Below are 11,173 nucleotides of genomic sequence, written 5' to 3' on the forward strand. Positions count from 1 at the left end.
ATGAGGAAAGGACACTAGCAATGGGAGGGTGTCAAGGAAAAACATCTCCTACTTCATGGTTTTGCTTATGGCTTAATCTGCCAGTGGTAAATCTAGAGCTGTTGTCATAAACAGAAAAGATCATCCATATCAATATTTATACTTAAAATTAGCATAAGAAACAGGTCTTACTCTAGGAGACCAATAAATAGAAGAATGACACACTTTGTTATTAAATACATGCAAAGAGAAAAATGCTAACATGTCACTCAATCCACTGGGAACAAACTAATTCACTTATCTTCAGTATATTAAACTGATTGCTGGTGTTAAGGAAGTTTTAAAAAAACAGCCCAAGATATTGGAAGAATAAATAATTTGTCCAAGTAACTATAAAGATTATCTTGTGTTGTCTATGGACAAAACCACAGCCTTAAAAATACCAAGAGGCTTACTTCATGGTTTAGAGCGGACAGCTCTTAGGCCATCCTTCAAAACCTTTATCCTCCTTACAGACTTACCCAAAACATAAGGGAATGTTTATGATTCAGGTATACGGGAACTGGGACTGAATAATGCTTGGTTTCTGAAATTCACTGGGCCTCTTTCCCCCCAACCATAAGGTAAATGCCATTTCATATATAATTTTTTGAAATGCTGCTTACTTTATGATTCTCTGTCGATGTGGCCTTATGGGAGAAGTTTTATTTTCAGTTTCACAGGATGTGAATTGAGCTCATTATTTTACTCCAAACTCATTGTTTAATTGACAGGAAACATGCATTCTAAATCATCTTGTATGCATGGCAGAAGTAGCTACATAAATTTAACAATGGGTGGATTATTACTATTTAGCATATTTATAGAATTTTGTATTTGGGAAGCATTTTACAAATCTTTTATTAGTTAATTCTTACACTTCCGAGTGAGTCTGACAGGTGGTAAACAACGCTTTGGGTTTTAAATGGCCACTATGTGAAAACTTTAATGGGAAAAAAGATCTACGGTATTCCTCCTTGCTCTCAAACTGGCAGAGGGCACATTTTCAGTGCCTTTTCCCTCTCACCAGACACCAGATTAAAGGCCCAGGAAGCAAGGTCACACTCTCCTGAAGCACCAGTATAAAAAGAATATAACAGACATCTGCCCCAGATTAGATAACTAATACCAGGGGACAGAATTCCCAACACAGACACAACACATAAAAAAGCACAGAAGGAATCCATTTCTCTAACACTGTACAGTAAACTTAGTTTTCAAATTTAACAATGCCATATCCATTCTATTCATGAGCTATTGGTTTTCTTAAAATGCATATTTGGAAAAAAAAGTTTAATTCAAACTAACAGGTTTTCATTGCTTTTTTTTCCACTTTGCTGGTCTTAAAAACAAAGCTTCCCTGAACATCCACTTCAAACTCCCATCTATCCCTCCTCCAGACTCCTGCCCACCCAGAGAACAGGGTTAAGAAAGCCTCTGTGGATCAAAGTCTCATTCCTGACCCAAACCTTTTTATAGCCGGGGCTTTCAGAGCTAACAAACCAAGAAAACTTGGGTCACACATCACCTGAGGGCCGGGCGTGACCAGTTGCAGATGCTGTCCCTACCTTCTGAAGACCCCTGCAGTGGCCAGGACCTGCCCAGATCCTTATCTCTTCTGTCCTACAGTGCCTTTATCTCCCTAATCCCTCCAGCCACCCCCCTCTGCCCAAGTGGATGGGGTGAGTGTGTGTGCTTGTGTGCTGGAGAGGGGTGGTTAGGAAGGAGGGTGCAGAAGACACCCGAAGTATTTTGGAAACCAGTGCCACCGTCTGGGCCCTGTACATTGTCAAGTAGCATTGAGATAAGCGCGAGGTAACCGGTCCACCCCCTCTCCCTTTCAGGCGCACCAAGGAATGCTCCAAGCCCTTGTGTACCCTGAGAGCAGATGTGGGGGACACTCAGAGAAGCCCCCATCATCCCGCCCATCCTTGCGCGGACCTCGGACCACAACCCACGCCCGTGTCCGCCCCGCCCCGCGTCAGCGCTACCTGGGGACACTGGAGGCACCCAGACAGCGGCTTGCGGTCGGCCAGGCGGCCAGGCTGGCTCATGGGTTTGCAAAGCTGTGGGGAGAACGGCCAACCCCGCCCCGCATCCCGTGCTCTCCCACCTCGCCCCCTACCCGCCCCTGCTCCGGCACCTCGCCTGTGCCCTGCTGGGGAGGGGGCTGCGCGTCCCTCCCTACCCTGGCAGCCTGCCCAGGAGTCTTCTGGGCAGGGCGCTGGGGCCGAAGCCTGCCCCGGGGACCCCGGCCCCCCTGCCCGGAGCTGTGTCCCCCACGCGCGCAGATCTTCCCAGGGTGTCCCAGCCTTGGGGCTCCGTGCCTGTAGGCTGAAGTGCCGGTGACCCCTCCCGTCTCGGCGCAGGGCCTGAGGGGCCGCTCCCCAGTGAAAGCGTCCCCAAGACCGACCTCTGGATTCCCTCGCTCCCCCAGGCAGGGGGCACTCCTTCTCCAAAGGGAGGTCAGTTCTGAGGAAAGTTTCTGGCGGTGTCAGGGGGTTAGCCTCTCCTTTGTAGAGACGTTCTCTAGCCAAGAGATGGAAACCCAAGCGATTCTATCCGTGGGTTTTGCTGACATCACAAACCACACATCTCTTCCTGTTCTCCTGTGTAGTTATACAAGGACTTTCCATCATTACTGCATGATCACATTTCAAAGCCTCGGCCTACTGGCATTTCTGTGAAAGGGTTAAATGAACTTATTTTTTAAATAGAAAACTTAATGTTAGAGACCAATACATTTATTTTATTTTATTTTATTTTTCTTTTTTCTCTTTTTTCTTTTTTTTATTTTTATTTTTTATTGATTTTGTAAAAATATTACATTAAAAAAAAATATATGAGGACACATTCAACCCCACCACCCCCACCCCACCACTCCTCCCCCAGCAACACTCATTCCCATCATTATGACACATCCATTGCATTTGGTAAGTACATCTCTGGGCACCTCTGCACCTCATGGTCAATGGTCCACATCATGGCCCATATTCTCCCCCATTCCATCCAGTGGGCCCTGTGAGGATTTACAATGTCCGGTGATTGCCCCTGAAGCACCATCCAGGGCAGCTCCAAGTCCCAAAGATGCCTCCACATCTCAGTCTCTTCCTGCCATTCCCCATACCCATTAGCCACCATGTCCACTTTTCCCACTCCAATGCCACCTTTTCTCTGTGGACATTGGATTGGTTGCATCCACCGCACCTCTCTGTCAAGAGGAGGCTCAGATTCCACATGGATACTGGATGCAATCCTCCTGCTTTCAGCTGTAGGCACTCTAGGCTGCATGGTGTGGTGGTTGTCCTTCTTCAACTCCATCTTAGCTGAGTGAGGTGAGTCCAATAAATCAGATTGTAGGTGCTGGAGTCTGTTGAGGCTCAGGGCCTGGCCATCACACTGTCAGTCCAGAGATCCAGATCCCCTAAATATATCTTAAACCCCAACACCAACTACAACTCCAGCACAGTAGCATGAAAGTCTTATGAAGAGAGATCCCACCCGAGTCCAGATTCATCACGCATAAACACCAGCTCCAAAGAAGGGCCATCTGACATGGCAGTGAACCCCATCTGCCATGACCATAGAACCCGTGGGTCTCTTTAGTCTTCAAAGGAACCAATACCTGGGGTTGAATCTACTTTATCTGTCTTTTAGACTCTGCTCAGTTGTGCATAAGGGCAATCCTTCTGCCAGCCTCCAGACTCTTTTTTAGAAACTCGTAGCCATATAAACTCATTTCTTCTCTCCATCTCCCCCTTACATTAGGTCAAACAGCATTTTAAAGTCATGTTATTTTATGTAAACAGGGATATTCTGCTGATCCGCATTGAACCTTCCATTCAAGGTCATTTTCCAGTTGCATCATCAGTTGGTAGTTGATAGTGATCCCTCGGTGCCAGGGAGGCTCATCCCCGGGTGTCATGTCCCACGCTGGGGGGAAGGCATTGCATCTACATGCTGAGCCCGGCTTCGAGACTGGCCACGTTTGAGTAACATGAAGGCTGTCAGGAGGAAATTTCCAGGCACAATGCTGCTCTAGGCCTTGTTCTTATTTCAGTCATATCAGCTCACAAGCATAGTCATTAGCGTCAGAGACTCACTGTTGGACCCTCATTCCTTCCCGGTCCTTGCCGCTGCACCTGGGAGACCGTCGCTGCTCCCCTAGGGACCATGACAGAGCGCCACTGGCCAGGAACCCAGTACCCCCCCAGCTGTAGTTTTTAATTGTTGCCACTATGAGTATATCCAAACTTTACCATGCACCCTGGACATATGTCCTGTATAGCTCCCTGTCAGCCATATATCACCTGTCAATAGTATCCTATACCAGTATTCCTCCGCTGCCATTGTTGAACCACTCTGTGATCCAGAACTTCCTGAAAATTGAAGCCCAATATAATGTCAGGATCCCTTACTAGCAAAATGGCATATAGTGATGGGTTTAAAGGTTAAATATAGAATACGTGTTGACTTGGAAAAAATTCTACATCCTATCTTTTTCTTTTTTTTTTTCCCCCTAATTTTTGAACTTCTCTTAACAAGAGCCCGAGACCACAGCAATTCATATATATAATATACAGCACTCCCACACATCCACCACAAAACCTTTTGCCTTCCACAGCGATACTATTACACCCTATTCACATCATATTTACTTAAAGTGATGTACAGAGTCTGAGACAATAGCTTTCAAACAAGGTGACATCTGTACTTACATTGTGGTGCATACTTTAGGATACACAGTTTTCTAATTTTTTAGTTATCCTATGTTTTACATTATGGTTTACATTATCAGTCTGTCGTCTCCTATATGTTATGGTGTAATATTACATGTTTTATATCCATCCTTGTGTACTCCCACGAAACTCCTCTCTTATCCCCCATTTACCTTGGTTCCACACATTTAACATCCATTTTCCCGTCCACCTTGGTGCCCGCAGTGACAGCCAACCTCCGTTTCCCGAGGAGCCACGTCCAGAGATAGTTGGTATAGTGTTCAGGGCCTAACTTGCTCAACTGCCCCAATGCCCTGGGAGCCACCCTTTCTCTCGAGAGATACAGTTCCCTCTATTTGATGGCATTAGTCCTCCCCAGGATGTGGGTCCACCCCCACTCTCACTACTTGGGTCTCTACCCAATGGTGCCACCCACTCTGGCAAAATGCCTGGCATTCAGACATTCCCCAGGAGCCCGTCCCGCATTGGACCATCCCCTCTGAGCATTCTAAACAGGTAACCCTCTTAATTATATTTTGATACGATTTTCTTGGCATTTTACTCTCCACCAACACCTGACACTCTCCTATGTTCATATGCTACCCCTCCCTCCCCCCACTTTTGGGCAATATTACCCATCCGCCCATCCCCAGCCACCCTCAAACCCGCAAAGCCCCTCCCAAAGGCAACCCCTTGCCCCCATTTTATCTCTTCTTTGTGTTCATACTTACCACCAGCTCGTCATAAATTCCACCCCTGCAGACGTCGGCTCACTTCCTTCCTCCACCCCCCGATTTCCTGTAAGCCTATCGTTCAGTCTCTTGCTCTCTGAGGCAGCTTGCTTATTTCATATCATTGAGGTCATGTAGTATTTGTCCTTCAATGCCTGGGTTGCTTCACTCAACATAAGGTTCTCAAGATTCATCCATGTTATCACGTGTGTTTGTAGTGTATTTGTTCTTACAGCCGAGTAGTATTCCATTGTGTGTGTATACCACATTTTATTGATCCACTCATCTGTTGATGGGCATTTGGGTTGATTCCAACTTTTGGCAATAGTGAACAATGCTGCTATGAACATTGGTGTACATATATCGGTTTGTGTCCTTGTTTTCAGTTCTGCTGGGTATATACCCAGCAGTGGTATTGCTGGGCCATATGGCAAATCTATGGCTAGTTTTTTGAGAAACCGCCATACTGTCCTCCAGAATGGTTGGATCCTTCTGCATTTCCACCAGCAGTGGATGAGTGTTCCCATTTCTTCACATCCTCTCCAGCATTTGTATTCTTCTGTTTTTTTCATAGCTGCCAATCTTATGGGTGTAAGATGGTATCTCATTGTAGTTTTGATTTGCATTTCCCTGATAGCTAGAGATTTGGAGCATTTTTTCATGTGCTTTTTAGCCATTTGTATTTCTTCTTTGGAGAAGTGTCTGTTTAAATCTTTTTCCCATTTTTTAAATGGGTTGTTTATCTTTTTATTTTCAAGATATAGGAGTTCTTTATATATGCAAGTTATAAGTTTCTTATCAGATATATGGTTGCCAAATATTTTCTCCCACTGTGTGGGCTCCCTTTTTACTTTCTTGACAAACTCCTTTGAGGTGCAGAAGGCTTTAATTTTGAGGAAGTCCCATTTATCTATTAGTTCTTTTGCTGCTTGGGCTTGGGTGTGATATTCATGAAGCCATTTCCTATTACAAGGTCCTGTAGATGTTTCCCTACACTGCTTTCTAAGGTTTTTATGGTCTTGGCTCTTATATTTAGATCTTTGATCCATCTTGAGTTGATCTTTGTATAAGGTGTGAGATGGTAATCCTCTTTCATTCTTCTACATATGGCTATCCAGTTCTCCAGACACCATTTGTTGAATAGGCCACTCTTTCCCAGTTGAGAGGGTTTGGTGGCTTTATCGAATATTATGTGGCTATACATGTGAGGTTCTATATCAGAACTTTCAATTCGATTCCATGACCAATACATTTATAAGTTAGCTCTACAGCAAGCTTCAAGTATGGTCAACTCTGAATAATTCTGACTTTCAAGTAGCTACCTTGCACCGCCTCACCTCCGGAACATTCGGTCTCAATCTCTTCCACTCTCCTTTTCCTTTTCCCTAGTGATGTGAAGGAGGGGTGAAATGAAATGCAACAAAATCAATTTGAAGAGCTATTAATAACTAGCATGAAAGTTTATGAAAGAAGGAGTTTGCAATCATTGAAAACAAGATTCAAAAATTATCTCTAGACTTAACTCTAAAGTTTTACGGTGTTTTCTTTGAACTTGAAGAATGAAGGGCTAGTGGTATCTCTTATTATCAACAGAAAAATGATTTTCTAAGAATTATTAAATAGATTAAATATTTTAATATGACTATGATGCCAGATTTGGGTACAGTTCCACTGACAAATGAATTTGCTAACTAAAAAAGTTGGTGGGAGGTCCCAGGTTTGGTTCTTGTTGCTCCTAAAGAAGATGAGCAGACACAACAAGCTGACACAATGAGCAGGGAGCAGATATGGCTCAAGTGGTTGGGCACCCATTTCTTTTTTTTTTTTTTTGTAGCGTATTTGTTCTTTTTTTTTTTAATTTTTTTATTTTTTATTGACTTTGTAATAATATTACATTAAAAATATATATGTGAGGTCCCATTCAACCCCACCCCCCCACCCCCCCTCTCCCCCCCCCCAACAACACTCGTTCCCATCATCATGACACATCCATTGGATTTGGTAAGTACATCTTTGGGCACCTCTGCACCTCATATACATTGGTTCACATCATGGCCCATACTCTCCTCTATTCCATCAAGTAGGCCCTGTGAGGATTTACAATGTCCGGTGATTACCTCTGAAGCACCATCCAGGGCAGCTCCATGTCCCGAAGACGCCTCCACCTCTCATCTCTTCCTGCCTTTCCCCATACCCTTTGTCCATTATGTCCACTTTTCCCAATCCAATGCCACCTCTTCTATGTGGACACTGGATTGGTTGTGTCCATTGCACCTTTATGTCAAGAGGAGGCTCAGATTCCACCTGGATGCTGGATGCAATCCTCCCATTTTCAGTTGTAATCACTCTAGGCTCCATGGTGTGGTGGTTGTCCTTCTTCACCTCCATCTTAGCTGAGTGTGGTAAGTCCAATAAATCAGATTGTAGGTGCTGGAGTCTGTTGAGGCTCAGGATCTGACTATCACATTGTCAGTCCAGAGATTCAAATCCCCTAAATATATCTTAAACCCCAACATTAACTGCACCTCCAGCACATTAGCTTGAAAGTCTTATGAAGGGAGATCCCATCTGAGTCCAGATTCATCACACATAAACACCATTTCCAAAGAGGGGCCATCTGCCCTGGTAGTTAACCCCATCGTGGGCACCCATTTCTGACATGGGATGTCCCAGTTTCAGTTCCTGATGCCTTGTAAAAGAAGATGTGCAGAGACAATGAGTAGACACATCAAGCAGACAGACAAATGGAGCCATGCAGGGCAGGGGGTATGGGGAGGGAAGCTTATGGTATAGGAGACCTAGTATCTCTTTGGAGCAGTAAAATTAGATTTTTCCTAGAGTTTAAATAGTATGAAAGGATAAGCTAGAAAAATTTTTGAGAACTTTTATAGTCCTAACTGTCATCCAATGAAAATATTTCAATATTTCCTTTTCAGCATTCCTATTCCCTTCAATTGTTTCTAATAAGATATAATTTCAAGGTTGCTCAAGGCTTCAGTCATTCAGTCATCTTTCAAGTATTTAGTGAGGGCTCAGCAAGCGCCGGGCATTGAGTTTAGTGCAGGGCATATAAGGTGAACCAGATGGATAGTTCCAAATACTACCTTTCAGGAGCTTCTACTGGGGGCTCTCCCCAGCTGTTACAAAACCAGTGCAAAGATAATTAATTTCAACTGTGAAAAGTTGTATGAGAAGTATGAGTGCTATGAGAAGGCTCCTCCAAGCAATCTTTATTTTGGAATCCTCTGTTGAACTTTAGACTTATTTTAAGCCTACACAGACTTTTTTTTTTTTTTTTTTTTTGCTCCTCTTTCTTTCATACTTACATACCCAATCATTAGTAAATCCTGATAGTTCCATCTTCAGAATGTGTTCCAAATCCAACCTCCACCACTACCACCCTCAATCAAATTACCATTGCTCACTTGGATTAATGAAAAACTTGTCTTCCTGCTCCCAATCTTGCCCCTATGTTCTATTACCCAGAAGGCATTTAAGCTGAACCTTTGAAAATGTGTTAGGTCATGTCAGTTCTCTGCTCAAAAAGCCACCAACATCTTCCCATTGCCCTCAGAATCCAACATAAACTTGACCCTGACTTCCAAGGCCTTCCCTACCTGCCACCTTACTTCTCTTACTTCCTTCTTACCATTCTCCCCTCCTTATCCTGCTCCTGTGTCTATGGCCTTCCTGCTGCCTTTTCAAACCTCACACTCCCACCTCTTGGTCTTTGAGCGTGGAATCCCTTTCTTTAAATGTTTATATCCATCACCTCAGCTCTCTACTCCATGTCCTCTCATCAGAGAGATAGTCCCTGATCACCCAATCTAAAATAGCCTTTTCTCTCAACCCCCTTACCCTGTGTCTTAATCTACTTTAAGAATCTTCTAGATAGTGTTAGTTACTTGAAGGCTGAATTATTCAGTTTTCTTATTACCTTCCCCCTACATGCATGCACTACATGTTTATTGTCTGTCTCGCCCCCTGGAATGAACAGAAACTTGGTCATAGTACCAAGCCTGTAGAAGACCCTCAATAACTATTTACTGAAAGAAAGCATAATAGGTTGATATAAAAGTAATTGCAGTTTTACATTGCTGAAACTTGCCATTTGATATTAGCATACATTCTTATATGTTATTATGTTGTACATCATTTTAATCTGCATGCCTCATTTTATGTTTTTTTGCTAATGACTTATTATTTGCTGTTTATTTTATATTTATTTTAGACTATGGAATTGATGTGAGACAGAAAGCAAATTCTAGTGATTTTCTTATTTGAGTTCAAAATGGGTCGTAAAGCAGTGGTGACAACTTGCAACATCAGCAACGCATTTGGCCCAGAAACTGCTAATGAATGTACAGTGCAGTGGTGGTTCAAGAAGTTTTGCAAAGGAGACAAGAGTCTTAAAGATGAGGGGTGTAGTGGCTGGCCATCAGAAGTTGACAATGACCAATTTACAGCAATCGTTGAAGCTGATCCTCTTACAACTACATGAGAAATTGCCCAAGAACTCAATGTCAACCACTCTATTGTCGTTTGGCATTTGAAGCAAATTGGAAAGGTGAAAAAGTTCAATAAGTGGGTGCTTCATGAGCTGAACGAAAATTTAAAAAAACATCATTTTGAAGTGTCATCTTATCTTATTTTATGCAACAATGAACCATTACTCGGATTGTGACGTGCAATGAAAAGTGGATTTTATAAGAAAACTGGTAACCACCAGCTCAGTTGTTGGACCAAGAAAAAGCTCCAAAGCACTTCCCAAAGCAAACTTGCATGAAAAAAAAGGTCAAAGTCACTGTTTGGTGGTCTGCTCCCAGTTTGATCCACTACAGCTTTCTGAATCTTGGCGAAACCATTACATCTGAGGAGTATGCGCAGCAAATTGATGAGATGCATCAAAAACTGCAATGCCTGCAGCTGGCATTGGTTAACAGAAAGGCCCCAATTCTTCTCCATGACAACGCCCAACGACTTGTCGCACAACCAATGCTTCAAAAGTTGAACAAATTGGTCAACGATATTTTGCCTCATTCACCTTATTCACCTGCCCTCTCGCCAACCAACTACCACTTCTTCAAGCATCTGGACAACTTTTTGCAGTGAAAACGCTTCCACAACCAGCAGGATGCAGAAGATGGTTTCCAAGAGTTCATCGAATCCCAAAACATGGATTTTTACACTACAAACTTATTTCTCATTGGCAAAAATGTTTTGATTGTAATGGTACCTATTTTGATTAATAAAGATATGTTTGAGCCTACTTATAATGATTTAAAATTCATGGTCTGAAACCATAATTCCTTTTGCACCAACCTAATACATTACAGAGCTTATGAAATATAAAGAAAGTAAAAGAGGGAGCTCAGATACATTCAACACACTCACACATTATCACTAATCATTTCAAGCTCATGCAGTGGAATGATGTGACCTTTAGTCAATGAACAACCCTTTGCAACATCTCCCAGAATAATCAAAGGCTTGAAGATTAATCTCATCTTGACCTGAGAATAGAATGTGTTCAAGATGAACAAATGATTTTTAAAACTTTTTTGTTATTGTTTCTGAGGTTATGAGTCATTGAAGCTCAGAGGAGAAAGAATGGTTTTAGGCACTAAGGTGAAAAATTTTGTTTTAAGAGAGCTTAGCCCCTAAACTCTACAACAGTTCCTACTCATCATGTTGAAAAGATTCATC

The 11,173-nt window shown here is 42.9% G+C and overlaps 1 long non-coding RNA gene across 1 annotated transcript in view; it reads left to right on the forward strand.

Moving 5' to 3' along the window:
- LOC131278740 (uncharacterized) overlaps positions 1 to 10,736 on the forward strand; it is a 70,019-nt gene extending 59,283 nt beyond the window's left edge. The window contains exon 2 of the long non-coding RNA XR_009186155.1: positions 9,699 to 10,736. This is a non-coding gene — a long non-coding RNA (uncharacterized lncRNA). The remainder of the gene's footprint in view (positions 1 to 9,698) is intronic.
- The last annotated feature ends 437 nt before the right edge of the window (positions 10,737 to 11,173 follow it).

Source organism: Dasypus novemcinctus, chromosome 6 (genome assembly GCF_030445035.2).
Source record: "Dasypus novemcinctus isolate mDasNov1 chromosome 6, mDasNov1.1.hap2, whole genome shotgun sequence".
Lineage (NCBI taxonomy): Eukaryota > Metazoa > Chordata > Mammalia > Cingulata > Dasypodidae > Dasypus > Dasypus novemcinctus.